The 16,889-nt window shown below is 40.7% G+C and overlaps 1 protein-coding gene across 1 annotated transcript in view; it reads left to right on the top strand.

The window, feature by feature from the left end:
* The window catches only part of LOC139349209 (astrotactin-2-like), a 262,594-nt gene that overhangs the window by 1,016 nt on the left and 244,689 nt on the right, over nucleotides 1–16,889 (top strand). The window lies entirely within an intron of this gene.

Genomic DNA, 16,889 nt, shown 5'->3' on the forward strand with positions numbered 1-16,889 from the left:
ATATGATTATGACTTGAAATTTCATGCATACACTAAGCACGGTGCCCCAATCAAGGAATGCAATTTGGCCCTGCAAATGTGCATGAAATTGCTTATTTTATTCTCACTGGAGCACCTAATTCATGGCACGCATGCATTGCTGGTGGTGTGAGCTTAACTGAATGCTTAGGTTAGAGTTTGCATCACTGTCAACATTTGGCCACGGCAGGTTTTAAGGGAGCCCTCAGTGCATGTCCGCCTTTTTCGCATGTTTCGTCACAGATGAGCGTGTGAGTCAAACCAGCGCAGCCCTCATCCCTTTAACAGGTCATCTGGAGTTCTCTGTGAAAGACGCTGGTGTTAGAGTGGTCTTGGGAATCGCATCACTGATAGGATAATCATAGAGGACATAATAGCGGGGAAGTATTTCTGCCTTACACCAAGCACCAAAGATATTTGCTTCATAAGAGGAGCAGACTATGCATGAAGGGAACTTGCTTATCTTGCCTTTTCCATTTTTTTCCCACTTACGACACGTAAAAAGATGAATGTTCTAACACTTGCCCACCGTTTTCATCTCTGTTTATTGCTAGGTGCGCAGAGTGTGGCACACAGTTTGTTAAACGCGCACAAGGTGGACCATAATTGCAATATGTTGCATGTTTTCCAGTTTCCAATCTGTTCAGGGCAACAGGATTGGCTCAGTGTGATAGAAAAGCTGTTCTATGGCAAATACAAAGATGCAAGGCTCAGTGGTGGTCAGTGATATGGGTACTGAGAGAATCCATGTCTCATTACTGGAGTTTTTCAGACTGTGGCTTGCTATCTTCTTTTTTTTCCCCCTCTCTCTTTGCCTGGCCTCAGTTTCATTCTCTGTAGGAAGAGTGCCGACTAAACTGGCTGCGCGAAGCAAAGGCGGGCAGGCAGGCTGAGGGCTGGAGCATTAAGCTAGTAAATCACTTTCTATTCTCATTAAGGACAGCCGTTGACTGGTGAGAAAGGCCTCTCTGTCCTCCCAGTCAGCCAGCTAGCAAATTTGCTGCTTCACCCTTCCAGTGCATGACTGCATGCTGTGGAGGGAGGAAGAGAAAAGGGGCTTTAATAGTTTTAATGCGAGCGTGTTCGCCCACACCGTCACCCGCATGGAGAAAAGGAATAACCACTCGCAAGTTGTTGCAGCCACGATGAATCATGATGTTTTCACTACAAATAGGAACAGGAGTGAATGGCATTAAGGACAACACCAGTGACATGTGTTTCTTTTTGAAATAACAGCCTGCTGATGGTTTCATTTCATGTGTGCTGCCAGAAAAGAGACCGCAAAACGCTAGTTTTTCATAGAAAGCTGGCCGTGCTGGGTACGTCGTGACAGGACCACACAGACTGTGAAAACCCTCACATTATTATTAAGATCCTGGCACTGCTCCAGAACAGCATTTTGGTGTCACCTATGCTTTCTTCGTGTTCAGCATTCCACACAATCGGTCATCTTCACAGCTGTTCTCTTGAAGGATGCATTAGCAGAGCCCTGCTTGTGAAATGAAATGTACCTGACACAGTAAAAGTAGACGCTGTTGTTGATTTAGAGCAAAATGAAAGGAATTGAATTTCATAGACAGTGAATTTTTATGACCGGAGCTGCATTTGTTGCATCTCTTCTGCCTCATCATTTTCTCTGTCCTATTAAAGTTGGGAGTTCCGACAGGATGCTACAAAAGCCTCACCATACACACATTACGTGGGCTTAAGCATGGGCATTGTCATTTTTTTATTTATTCCTTTTTTTCATTTAATACCCACTAAACATTACGTAGGATGGTATAGCGTGCAGACCATATTGGACTGAGGCAACCACCCACCAACACTCTGTTCTGTTCTTTTAATGTCTGATGTTCGGAAGCTTACTGAAAGCTGTTAACATCAGCGCCTGTGACAAAACAGACTAACAGCCGGAGCAACACAGCAAGCGCTGCCTCCCATAATGTAATCTGATCTAAAGAAGAGAAAATTGTTGCTAATAATGTAAACAACTCATGGTGAAATACTTCAAGTCTTGAGCGAACTGAAGACTGAATCTCACCGGTTCGGAGAAGAAACGCTGGAGTTGGTGTCTCATTACACTGGAGGAACGTGCTCGCTCTTTTTTTTTGTCTTTACTCGGTGAAGGACATTTTGACCTCCCGTGCTTAAAATACCATAATTGCCTTTTTTTATTTTAGAAACACATTAACAGACTCCTTTATCTCACATGTGGTCACTGTGTTTCTTTAACGTGTGCTACTAGCGCCTCGTCGCTCTGTGTTTACCGCTGTGCTACACCTGACTGGTGTGTAAAGGAGCAAACCATGTGTTACATTCCACTGTCTCACAGCGGCTCGCTTTCGCTTGCTCGGTACCACAGAGATCGTCTTGTTAGCCAAATGCCAGCCAAACACATAATGAGCACAGTCTTGTGTCTGTTTTTTCGATACTGTCAGATGTGCGATTGGTTTGTCGAACCAGCGTCAGAGGTTAGGGAAGGGGGAGAGAGGACAGTTAGTCCCCTTCCCACTGTGGCCTGCCTTCTCAGCTTTGATTTATTACCTCAAGTGTCACGGAGAATGGATGAGCAGAAAGGGCAGTGCAGAAGAATTGTACAGGGCTTTTTCCCCCTCCCCCCTCTTTCTTGTTTTGTTCCATTAACCCTTTCTGGATGTGTTCAGGAAATAATAAAGCAGTGAGAGAAATCTGTGTATTCACGAAGCACACGGCCTATGTAGGTACCTATTCATGGTGAAATGATGTGGATTTGAGTATTTGTACAGTTGTTTTTTGTGTGGGTGTATTTCACATGTTGGAAAAAAAGGTTTTGCATTTTAAGCCTTTGCATTTTGAGTGTTTAACTTTCCAGCTTCGCGGCTTTTCTCTCTCTTTCCTCGTTCTGCGGCATCATACTCTGCTGTTGCACCATCATTTCAGTGTTAGTGCTGATTCTTTTTAATGCAGTTGTAGCGTGCAAAATGTGATGGGAATGCAACTCTGTGGCATCAAACTTCATAATTCTTGGGAGAGAATTTCTGTGCTGTTGCACTTTGTGACACAGGAGACTTTTCCTTGCTTGTTTTAAGTGATGTTGTGGGACTGGGTGGAGATCGATATGTTTAGCAACATGGCTGACTCGGTAAACACCTCATTAGGAGTTCACCTTTTAGAAAACCTTCAGGCACTTAACACAGGATCAGGATCGAAAACATTCAAATGCCTCCCTGTCCTTTATCGTCTGTGTCCATCGTTTTGGACTAAATCTTCGCACTTTTCATCTTCCGCCGCACCTTTTTGCGCGCATCTTATCGAACTCTGCTGTGTCAACCTGCCTTTTCCTCTCTCCGCGTCTCCCCTCTCCGCCTCGCTGTATCTCTCTAAGCGGGAGTTACAGCAAACCCTGCTTGCTTGGAGATGGGAGATTAAAAGCAACAGCGGTAAAGTGAAAAAAGAACGCCTGCACTGGAGCGCTCTGTTCCCTGTGGCACAGAACATGTACACACTGCACTACATCTTTTGTCTGGGGTCGAGCTTAGCACTGCAGGACAAGCAATGAAGAAGGGGAAAAGGTCAAGAGGAGAGATGGGAGTTGTCACATGTGTGGAGCCGGGATGGAGGTGAGAGCTGTCGTAAAGACTTTTTAAATTTTAGCATAGCACTTAATTAAACGCCATTGTGAATGGACTGTGGTTATAAATACTATAAACAAGCTCATCAAACTGATATACTGAGGGTGTTAGGAGATCATACAGAATGGGATCCATGGCGGACCTTGTGTCGGCCATCAAATGGTTTATTTATCGTCTTTTAACCTGCTATAATAGACCTATAGCTGGCTGTCTTTTTGAGATGAATACTTCACTGTAGGCAGTCTCATTTGTCGTGCATACATTGCCTTGCCGCAGCGTTTTCAGTCTCATGTCTTTTGGTTTGTTCCTACTCAGCCGAACGGCAGGTTTGCCACAGAAAAGAAGCTCTGCAGTTGGTTTGGATCAGTGGAAAGTGTTCTAGCTGGCTAGCCAAACTGCCCCTCACCCACAATTAGTCAGAAATGTCTTGCATCAAGCTGGCTGCAACAGATAATCTATTTTTATTAGAATTTATGTTATGTTGAATGTGGCGGCTTTCCATGACCTAAGCTTTGCTGTTATTTAGCCATGATCTGAACATTCACGGGATACACATGGTTAAGTATCCTATTATTACAAGGATATCATGACCTGAACTTCCAAGAACCGGCAGTGCATGCTCCATAAACACATCCTACCGCCCACCTTGTTTTGAAGAACATGCGAGTTGAGTGTGCTTCCACTGTGATTTGTCAGTGACTTCTTCCTTTGTGGATCTCATTAAACAACAAGGGTCCAATATGTATTAAAAGGACAAGAAACTGCATTTCCTGCACATGAACTGGTCTTTTCAAACACGCGCATTCAGAAAGCCTTTTTATAGCCCAGATCACATGCAAGCACTGTTTTCTAGGCAAGTGTGATATGATGAAGTGGAAATTGAATATAAGGTGAAAGACAGAATCTAATATGCAACATTATTCTTTTTGGTTGTGTATACAGCATATGCATGTCAATAAGGTATAACCTTTTACAAAATTAGATGCTTTTGAGGTTTGATTATAATTGAGACACAACTACTGATGATGGGTTACACTTGCATGTGTGAAGGATTGATGACTCTGGGTGTTAAACACAGCCACAGCTTTGTGTTGTAGTTGTGTGCAAGGGTGGCAGCTCTGACATTGTTGAACAGACCAAATGCAACACAAGAGATGTGAGAAATTAAAGGAAAGAAAAACAACATAAAATGTCTCAGTAGGTGTTGGACAATAATGAGCTGCCAGAACAAGTGTGTGGAACTCCACCTCAGCGATGAACAGCGTTCTTCCAAAACATGGCCCCTCGTTCAGTGTTCTGGTGACGCTTATGGAGGCCGCCGTCAAACATGTTGGTCCAAGATCGCCCATATTTATTAAAATTGAGTTGAGATGGCTGCAAAGGCAATCGCATACCATTCACATGTTTTCATCCTCATGAGTTACCCCAAAAGGAAGCATCTGCACTGCACTAACTCTAGAAGTGGAAATCTGGTGAGAGTGAAATATCTATAAAACAGAACCATTGATGCAAGGAGCTCATGTACATGTGCTTTATGTACATCCACAGTTTAAGTCTCGCACCTCATAGGCTTGTATGCATTCGGCCCTTGCTGTCATTAGGAGCACACTGTTATTTGCTTGCAGCACCCTGTTTTATTGTAATCTGAAAACTCTAAATGCGCTTTTGTTTGTAGTGTCTGAAAGCCAGTCGCCAGAGTTTAATGTTGGCCATTTGTTGAGACGACTAGCGAGCAGCAGACCGCTATTTGAGCCGTGTTTGTTGTGACAAAACAAGGTGTTTTTCAATTAGAGGTAGGGATTTTTTTCAGCCATGTTCGTGGCAACAAAGCTGTGTATTTTTAGCCAAAATGTGATCTTTCTCTAACCCAAACAGGGTTTTTTTTTGTGCCTAAACCTAACCAGACCTTATAGATGGTGTTATTGTGGTATAAGAATAAAGATTGAAATGTAAAGAAATGCAAATTTTCAACATATCCTGGCAGTTGGGTTGGTGTCTGAAATATGTATACAGAGAAATGTGCTTTTCTTATGCGAGAATTTTGCAAAAACAAACAACAGATTGCGAGGACATATCACCTCCCTGTACAGGAAACTCATTTGACAAGCAGAGAGTGACGAATCATGCTCATTTAGCTTAATGGTTACAGTCTAAGTGATGGCTCGGATTGATTGATGAATGACTTGTTGTCAGTGACCTGTGCTCGTCACTCCTCTTTGCAGGAACTTTATTTTGTAATGCTTTGTTTTACTGCCAGTGTCTCGAGTCTTGCTTTGCGAGCGGTGGACAGCTTTTATCTCAAGATAATCATTTGATCATTACCATTGCTGAGAGGCGCATTGTAGTTGTCTTTGACGGACCGAGGAAAGCAGTTTATGTAAATACTCCTAATGAATGCACAAGATCAGATTTTCTTGCCTTTTTTCCCTGGTTTATGCAAAGCAACAACACGCACAACTGTTCATACATTTTTTCCTTTTTTTTATTAATTGGCAAAGAAGATCAAAGATAATGTTTGGCAAGTGAGGGAAAGGCAAAATTCAATAGCTCTCTGTTTGGGTTTGTTTTTGTTTGTCATATATTGTATGTTTAAAATGAGTCAGCTAAGATGCAATCTTCTGGGCAGATTTACTGTAGCATAAAGAAACGGGTAGATACCGATGAAGTGTTGACGCTTCCTTATACATAAACATGAGGTGTGGGCTCTGTTTACTTATGTATCAGACAAATTAGGTTGTCTGCTTATACATGTAATTTCTGAAGCTCTGTGAAATGTAAAGGTTGTGTCTGATATTTAGAAATTTGAGCTGGAGATGCTGCTTGTAGAATACTTATGTACTCTATACAACCACTGCGACCAACCTGACAGCCATTTCATCCATTAGCATTTTAACACTGGGCCTCCACTATGGCTTTGAAAGCTTTCATAGGCTCAATAACAAGCCCGGGGACTCTTGCCAGGACTTTCATCTCTCTTCTCATGTAAACGGAAGCCGGCAGCTTGCATTTATTGAGAGATGAGACCAAAAAATTCAAGGCGACCTAAACGTTTTCATGAGTCTATAGGTCTGTAAGAGTCTGATTGTGACATTCTGCCTCTTTTGATGGATTTCTGCTGAGGTCTTTCACTGTGCCACCCTATTAAGCTCCCCATCTACCCCTTTATCTTTGTGGCTTCCATTGTAGGTTTCTTTGAGCAGTGTTTTATGTGGGTGTACCTCTGTAAGTCCAAGACAACTTATCTTTATATGTAAAGCGTGGACTCGTATCAAGGAACAGCCTGAATGGTGTATCTAACAAGAGAGCATCTTGCAAACGGATTCCCAAAAGATTCATAAACTTTCTGTTTGTATACTGTGCAGGAGCTTTCCGGTCCTGTGCTCTGAATACATAATGTGACACTGATTTATAAAGGCAATTCCATTAGTTGCTCTTTTTGCTCTTCAGGCCCCTCTGGTGTGTCCCCATCACATAATAGAAGGCCCCATGTGACAAAAACTGTGTAATGTATTTGCTCTCTTTGTAAAATACTTTTAATAATGCGAGCTGGACATCTGGGGGCAGGGAGTTTGGGTGAAATCCATCAAATTGCACAAAATACTGTGAAAACCGAACATGATATGCAGACATGTTGAACATTTTACAAAGTTCAAAGGTACAGACAGACCACTGAGGTCGTCACCTGGGGACAAAAATGACTTTAGTAATCTACAGGAGGAGCACACGTCACCTTTCAAACACAGTGAAATTGAATGAAAGACAGAACATTGCAGGGTAGTTCTCCATGAAAGGTTAATTGGATGAATACACAGCAGTGAATCCAGCCTTGAAAAAGTTAAATTCAAGGTTTTCAACTAAACAGATTAGCAGTTGGGCACTGGTCTGTGCCACAGTTATGAGTAATTTGGATTTAATAGGTCATTACTGAACCCATACAAAACTAATTTTGCGAGTCAATCCTCACATAAAATTATTGACACGGTGTTTTGTGTTGCAAATAATTGTTTTATTATGAATGAAAATGAGTTTGTATTTGGGGCTAAAATTGGAAAAGAACGCTGGATTTTCTCCATTGGCTTCTCACTAACATAGAAACACACAGGCAGAGAAAACAGCCTGACAGTGATTGTAGCTGCTATTCTAAATGAGCATGCTAACTGGAGTTAATTTACTGAGTACTGAATTCACTTGATTGGTATTTGATCAACTCAGATTTTCAGTTTACATAATGTTGCTTCCTTAATTCCTTGACGTTTGCTTTTTCAAATTTTCAGGAAAAACATTTCCCCTTCCCGTGCACACAGGTAGACATAAAAAGAGAAAGCCGCCACCAACTGCTTTGATAAATACCTTTAGCTTGTTCTGATTGGAGCCCAGAAAAAGGCTCGGATGCTGGAGAGTCATTTTGTGCTTGGAATGGATGTTGTTTCCACTCTGAGGTGGTGTGTGCTCACATTTTGGATTTCTGCTTGAGAGCTGCAGTCTGACTCCAAAATGTGAAGTCCATCCTCATGTGAGAGCTATCAGGGTGCTCAAGAGCATGTGACATTTCCTTTGCCCGAGCAGCGCTCTTACACGTGTGCAAGTTCTAGCTTATCTTGCAGGAGTTGTAATGGAAATGCTGCATACCTACCTACTGATACTCAGCCAGGCGGTTGCAGACTGTCTGTGCCAACGCTGTGCGACACACAAGAAAAGCAGCTTTTGATGAATGTAGTGCTGCTTACATCTCATAGAATCCTTGATGAAGCTGCTGTGATTTTTTTGTAGACCGTTTATGGATATGCTAACTTTTTAGCGATTTTGTGCCATTTTCATGCATAATTAATTAGTACAAATCAAAGGATCAGTCAGTCATCAGTACAAGCAATTTATTTTCAAAAACCCTTTTCTATGTGGCATTCACTTCTTGCCAATAACAGAAATGGCAACAAAGACCAATTCAGCCTGTCTGGATTAAAAGGAATAATGTGAAATAGAAAACAGTGCATTGCCAAAAATAGGCTGTTAAGTGTTTTACTCCATTTAGCAGCTTCGTTTGTCCATTTTTACCCCCTTTTCCCAGTTTTAACAGTGCTTTATGTTGAGTTATCATGGTTTTTCCAATTATAAATCAGTCTTTTGGGTGGGTGATTTTGATGCCACTAGGTTTCCTGTTCGCTAAAGGAAATTGAATTGCTTCAGATTATATTTATGCTTTTGAGCAAGTGCATGGGTGGGTCCATCAAATTGCAATCTGCAAAACGCTACCGCTCTGCTCTGCCATAATTAAGACCGGTGAGGAATAAAGACGAAGTGAGAGTCAGCATCAAACTGTCAGTAAAATGTACGGTTTACCCAGAACCTGACCCACTGGAATTCTCTTGCAGCCCCCTCTCTGCCTTCAAACAGACCAGACAGCCTGTAAATGTCCTCCTACTGGCTGGCAGGTTAGGATTTCAGATCATAGGCAGGATAAAAGCCCTGTTTCACTCTGTTTGGGTTCCAGTTGTTTTCTCTCCCTCTTGTCCTTGCTTCTTTCATGCATGCTCTATATTGTTCACCAACCAATGCTTTTATTCCAAACTTGTCATACTTTTTTCTCCTAACAGGAGACTGTTAGCAGACTGTTGTGCTCTTATGTTTCATGAGTTTTAGATTCAATGTCATTTTTTTTTTTTTTTTTTTTTGCAAAACAATTCAACAAAATGTGTCTTTTCTTGTCTCTCTTTTCAACTTATCTGCAACCTTACCGTATATGCACGAGTGTGGCTTGTGATTATCGGACCAATATTGTGTGTATTACTTCATTATCACCGAGGCGATGTCGTCAGTCTCGACTAACCTAGTTAATGGAATTATTGAAATCGCATAAGGGTCTTATTTTGCAAACATGACAAGCAGTGTGTGCGCTTGAAAGAGGAAAAAAGGAGAGTCATTGTTCATATAAGCTGGTCACAATGATGTTTAAGACCCATAAAATTTGATTCTCACCAGAATTTGCTCTGCACCTTGGAAACGTGCCAGCTCTGTACAGCTCACTACCGTCATATCCCCATGGTTCCTACAAAAGATTTTAAACCTTTTATCTATGCTGGTGTGTTTGTACCTATTTGCATTCCCTCCAAGCAGTACAATCTCTGAGATTTCCTTTCAGATAAAGAATGTTCACCATTAATCTCCCCTCGACTGATGGTTTCCCTCCCACATTTTTTTTATGCTCCATCATGCACATCTGTCCAAGTTCCTGGTGGAGTTTGCTTTATCTGCTCAGGGACACATGTTCTAAGTCTTCTTTTTCCAGTTGTCACTCTGGATAATATCAGCCCATTGATTTCCAACAAAACATAGACATTTTTCTCTGCTCTGTGGAGTCAATAAGATGTGACCATACACTGTGTATGACCTCAGGTAGTGTATATTAAGCTATGATGAACCACTGTTGTTTGGTAGATTATGGTGGCATTGGGCAGGTTTTCACAAAGGAAGTCGCTTTTGAGCGCCACAAACAGAATACAGCATGCAGCAATTAATAATTGTTTCGTTAGCAGGGGTGTGTATAATTACATCTGCTTGAAATCTGTTTTTTGTCATCAGTGTTTTCACTTCTTAAGTGTTGCTCTGCATCTGCGGGGTTGATGAAGACGTGTCGTGCAATCATTATACATATTGAAGGATGGGTGCCTGTAAGGTTTTTCAGCTAATAAAGTGCAATATGTTTTCACGTCATTATTATAATGCTCCACGCTTTCTGTTTACTTTATTTAGAGCCAGAGTCAGATTTAATCGTGGCTTTCATACAGCATCAGTGAAACTAAATAGAGGTGTTTTCAGCACAACCATGCACAGCTGATAAGCCTCAGGGGAAAGTGGGCATTTGGCCTCACACATTGTATGCTTATCCAGAGGAAGCTCATTGGCATGTCATGGCCGTATCCACCTCGCCTCCATTCAGAGGCACGGCACACAGTGTGCATTTTTTCCAGGTATTTTGTCTGGCTCTGGATTAGCTCTGATCTAACAGCAATTACCCTTGGAAGTGTAACACAGCATAGCATGCTCTCCTGGGGTCACTGCTTGGTGATGTGTCTTCAGACTGGTTAAGAGCATTGTCAAGGTGAGCAATGGGCGCCCGTGGATTTGCACCCCCTTTATTTTGTGGCAGGTTTTTGGTTGTTTTTGCGTCGTAATCGTAATACACATTTAAGGGATTGTCCATTGTTGTCATTTTAGTGTGAGAAGTGGACTGTTTGTCGAGCTGTACAAATCAAAGCTGATTTGATTAAGAGTCTGCACTAATACCATTTAAGTAATGCAGCCATGCATAGACCCAATGGTGATAGAACAAGTGTTGGTGGCTCACACAAATAGGCGAGTAGACATATCCTCCTCCCATCTGGAGGATTACACCTTCAGAGGGAGAATGAAAAACACATGTAGCAAGTCTGTTTTAATGTTAATGTCACCTCTCCTAAATAAATCACACATCAAGCAAACAGGGAGAAGAACAGTGAGGCTTGTTGTGGAGGCGACACTGTAGCTGCAGTACAAAGGACGGAAGACGAATGTGTGGTTCCTCCTATCGAGGAAGGGTTTTTAATAGCCCTGTGTTCTGGTTCTGAAAAGGCAGTGTCTAGCAAACAGATAACATTGGTATATATGACAGATGCACATTTTCCTTTTAGAAGTGTATTTTATAGTCTGAACAATTCAACAGAAAAGATAAACTCCACATTAAACGCTAATGAAAATAATCATGAGTTGCAGTCACAGTCCCTTGGTTGACGTTAAGAAACCCACATCTTCCACTTCCTGTTCTTACTGAAAAAGTGCTGAGGGGTGATACTGTGTGAGTACCGGCTCTTTGCGGAAAATGTCCTCACATCTCTGTGTGTACAAGATCCCCAAAGGCAGCAACATATCTGTGTGTGATGGTCAGGACTCTGATTCCCTTCTGATATCCACTGCCAGAGGGTGATGACAATACTACTAATGTGACACTACTTTTGTCAGCGCTGTGTACTCTATCGTCATTTCGGCTTTAAGCTTTGAAAGCACAACTTTGAAGCCTACCTCTCCTTGCAGTTGGGGTTAAATGGTGCATTTATTTTTCCTCTGTGAACTTATGTATAATGTCGTTTTTAGCAAAGGCAATTTTCCAGTTCCCCTTCAAAACTGCTCATCCAAGTTAGTTAAACAATACAGGAAGCAGTACAGGACAATTGACAATAAACAAACGGCAGCATCATCAAGCAGCATGACTTGAATTACATCAATTTAGTAAAAGTAAAATTTTGTAGCTCCTTCTTAGACTATGTTGCACACAACTTACTGGAAAGATATTAAAATATCACTGAGGGATCTTGTGACTTAATGGGAATATGTAATTATTATAATTAATGCCCCAGCCTATGATCACTGATTCGAACCAGTTACTGTAATTTGTAGCAGACGGTGGAGCACATCATTGTGGCGTGGCCCATTTCAATCATCCAGCACATAGTAACATGTAATTACTGATTGGATGAAACCTATAATTTATTTACACGATGTGCATTATATACGTGAAGCATGATGTTTTAAGTGGAAAGTCCATATAAATGTACAAGTTTAGTTAAACATACTTGGACTTGTTTGTAGTGTGGATAGACATTAGGAGCACAAATGACAGCACCATTCATACCTGTTGTCTTTGGTTATATGTGTGGAGTCCTATACTACCTTCACAAATGTATTGAATTCAGAACAAACCACATTTAGTCTCATTTCCAAAATCATTCTCAAGATTGCCGATAACTGTAGTTACGGGTTATTTAATGAAGACATATGGGCATTTTGGAATAAGGAAACTAGACAGATCATCCTATATTTGTGTGTGCGGTGTGCCTTCCACCCATTAGTCCAACGCTGTGATCACTGTTCCGTAACATGACCGCAATCAGGACAAATGCACTATTAACTCTGTAATGAGACAGCTCAACAAACAGAATTAATGGGTCCATTCAAAATGGCACTCTCCAGCAATCAGCACTTAGTTAGGCTGTAACTATGGCAGTCAGAATCAGGGAGAATACTCTGCCTGAGCGAAGGGGAAGACATATGTAGATTGATTTTTCTTTTTTCTTTTTTCTTTTTTTATTGGGTTGTTGTTGTTTTTAACTTCCATGCAACTTCGCAACACATATACTAGAACTTTGACTTGCATAATTAGAAATGCTTTGTTAAATTCTGCCAATGAGGCCACAGAAAATTGGTTTCAATCATGAAATGTTGGCCTAAATCCCTCATGGTTATGTCAAAGATTTGGAGAAAAGTGGTAGTCTGGTGCATAGTTTAATGAATCTCATAATGCACAGCTTTGTCAGGGGACCTTAATTCTAGTTAGTTCTAATGTTAGGAGGCCTTAAAGAATAATGGCGTTGCATTCAGTATTATCAAGAGCCCGCCACCACTCTGCTCTTGAGAAAATATTTTACACTGTGTGATCCCACGCTTCAGCTTTTCCAGTAAATACTACCAACATTATCACCTCATTTGTGTTTGTAGTATGATATATGATAATGTATGTTTTAGTGTTTTATCTCTATTTCTTTCAGTGTTTTTTTGCAGTTTGCATGCAAACGATCAACCCTGGCACTGGGTGGAAATCTTTTGAATTTAAAACAAAGAGTATCAAATATCATTGTGAAAAGCTGATGCAGATGTACTTATGTAAAATCTCCAGATAGAAATTAGTCATCCGGATTCACTCTATCCAAGAAGGGCTGAATGAAGAGTAACTAGAGATGCTTGAAAATGTTTCGCCTCTCATCCGAAGGGCTTCTTCAGCTCAAACTGACTGGTGGTTAGTCCCAGGTATTTAACCTCTGTGGGGTCGTTATGCTGGTCATTGAAACCACTTGGGTCGTTAGTGCTGCTGGCTGTGTGATGACAGTCGTTAGACTCGTTGGAGTCACCTGAGGCCAGGTGTCAACGACACTCGTTGGCGTTCTCACACGGGGCCAACAGTGAATAATTGTTAAATCTCCTGGCAAAGGATGAGCTGCACTAAACTCCTGTCTGTCAGAATTTCTTTGATCAAGATATATGAATATACAAGATAAAAGTTGGATTCAAGTTTGATTTTGGATTAAATTTGCCATATTTAACTTTCAACATGAACATTATGTCAATGATAGCGAACTAGTATCGATCTAAAGTTGAGGTGACAGTAGTTGGTAATAAATCATCTTCATCATTTTCAACACTTGAGATTATTAATGTCATGTTATGCTATGTGTTATTTGATATTTGTATCTACACTTGCCTTGTTGCATTCTGTCAAAGCCAGACAATTCAACATTAATAAACTCTCCGACAACCCAGTGATGGATTTATTCCTTAGCTCTTTCACTCTTACATCCACTGATCTAATGGGATTTTCCAGACTGACTATTATGATGAAGTAGGCAAATGATTGTCAGGATGTTGCCACTCATCAGTCATATTAATTGCATTTATATGTCATTATTACAGCCTCCTAATGGATGATAGCTGCTTGCAGTCTGGCTCTCTTCTTCTTAACCTAATTGAGTTTGAGCCAATGTTTTTCTCTTCCAGTGCAAACTGCAACTTGAGCGCCGTCTTTTCTGGTGTCTCCATAAAACCGTTGCTCCTTTTGACTACTTAATGATATTTGTCAGTAGATTTTAACAGGCTTCTTAGTTTCCAACCTATTGATCCAGTGACTGTTAAAGGTTATATGGCTTAAGAAAGTCAACATCTAATATACAGGGATAAAAACAAACATATTTTTAGCGTATTGATTTTTTTTTTTTTTTTTTTCACTGCAGTGATGCCTTGCAGACTGAACAAGGAAGCAGGGGCTTGGTTTTCGCTCGTTCTAAGTCATTTTCAGTTATAGTGAGTTACCACATGCATTCAGGGGTGTAATGATAAATTGATGAGAAAGTCACAGTGAAAAATATGAAGCATTCTTTAGAGATCAACAGAAATTACTCCAAGAGTCTGAGAGACTATGTGGGTGCTATACACCAAATTGTGAAACAATACAGCCTATTATTAGTATCTTCTCATCAAATCTTTGCTGTAAATTCTATTATCTGATTCTTGAACTGTATTTCAAGGTTATTAATTGTCATATAGTGCTCAACGTAGCACTCCCTGTCTCATTTTGATCACTCAGTGTGCCATTGTGCCTTTCAGAATGGCTGGTTCGTGGTTACATTGCCAGTGTGGCACTCAGCCTGTGTGACTGGCAGAGGCCATTTGATTAGTCGTGAGGCCGTATCCCTGCTGAGGTCAGACAGATTCCTAATGATGTGTTGTGTGGTTTTATGGACTCTTCCCATGAGTATTGGATAGGCTACCGTAATAAGCTGTCACTGAGGCAGGATCACCCATTAGAAGGCACTTGTAAATTTCCATATATTCTCCAGACTTAGAGGTGAAAGTGTCGAAATCATGTCACGATCATGACATTTCACGGCAGCTTGTTTGGCTTGCAAACAATTAACCCTTTCAAGTCAAATGGGCTTGTGGAAATTGACTGGAAACATCTTCAGTGCATAGTCAGAGGTGCTGTATCGACTTGTAAACACATAAATAAAATGTTTACTTCTGACAGTTCCACATTTGATGATTTTACAAAGGGTTTTTGCCCTCATAAATTCCCTCATAAGACACTATAGTCAGAAAAGCAGTTCATCCACAAGTCCATGAATGTTACTTTCTTTTATTTTTTTAGCTAAATTTTCATCCACGTTGACTTTTCAACATAAACGATGAATTTAGCTCCAGGGTGATGTCGCTGTCTGCTCAATGATTTTCTACCTGGTGGCATGTCTGCTTCCTGTATATTGCCACAGAGCAATGGCAATATACTGTGAAAAGAAATATCAATATTCAGTGCCATGACGAGATATTGTATATACTTGTTCTCAGTTGACATGATCATAAATCAGATTTAACATTTGTATAATCCACAATAAAATCCATCAAAATGAGGGAAGCATTTATCAGGGGGCTGAAATGAAGTTATGCTCCTGCCATTTCCAAGGTTTACAAGGCTTTGAGGACAATAAAACTTAGATTACAATATGTTGACACTGAATAAATGTGCGTGCCAGTTTTAAAACAGAAGATATTGAAGAGGCACCTTAATGTGAGGATTTAGTTACCTGAGACTTAATGTTGCTGTCATTTCTGATCCATATTTTCGAAGGGAAACAAAAGGCTGCGGTCCCTGTTTGTTTGGCGTGGTATGCGTGTAATTACTCTTTATCTGCCTCATGGTGTTTATCTCCATATGACAAAACAGATCTTGTTGTCATTTTCTCAGTCCCGGTACACCAGTCTGCTACTTTTAAGTGAGTCTTTGTTGTCATGACTACATTACTATCAGCCTGAGGCACATGGCATTTAGAGATGATTTTGGGGGTTACAAAATTTCCATAGATAGATGTGATACCTTCAAAGAGGGATTTCGAATTCATCCCAAGAAAAAATGGCGGTGCTGCATGCAGGTTATATAAATGAGTAAATGGGTTAACATGGGGATGTTTTCAGACGTAGTTCTAGTTGCATATGATGAATAAATCTGACCTTATTTCTGATTATCCTTTTGGTTCTGCTTTTCTGTGGTTTTAGTGTCGCTGTAGAATCCAAAAACACAGACCAGTTAAAACTGATCATTTTTTGCTGAGCTGATCATTTGCCTTTAAGCTAATTTGTGGCAGGATACGAGTGCTATTTATCGGCTGTTTGTCTACCTCAGGTATCACTAGTCACATACACCTTTATGTATTCTTCCGCTTGTATTTGCATGTGTTGCAGAAAGGAAAAGGTGTCTATTGTTAGCCCGTGTTATATCTAAATACGAGACTGCTTTTGGTTCCAAGTAACAGGGACAGGTCTTGTGTATGAAACAGCTTTACTTTTACACTCTACACGGCTCAGGGGCTGCTGCATAATTTAGTGGTCTGGAGTGGTGACCTCATCCAAGCTGTGACAAGGAGCATTTATTATACTCCTAGTTTTTTTTTTTTTTTTTTTTTTTCCATATTTGTGTAGCCTTTGGGGGCCTAAGACTTTGTTCCTTAACAATCCACATTTTCAAAAAGATGATTGATGACATCCAACAAAGACTTAGAAAAAAATGTGTCTGTGTGGGTCCCTTTGCTCCCCCCTGAGATTTAAATGCCTCCCATAGGAGCATTTTCTGTCTATAATGTGTTAATTCAACTCAAGGTTTTTAAAGGGATCCTTCAAGGACTTTGTTAG

Source organism: Chaetodon trifascialis, chromosome 20, assembly GCF_039877785.1.
Source record: "Chaetodon trifascialis isolate fChaTrf1 chromosome 20, fChaTrf1.hap1, whole genome shotgun sequence".
In the NCBI taxonomy this organism is placed as follows: Eukaryota; Metazoa; Chordata; class Actinopteri; order Chaetodontiformes; family Chaetodontidae; genus Chaetodon; species Chaetodon trifascialis.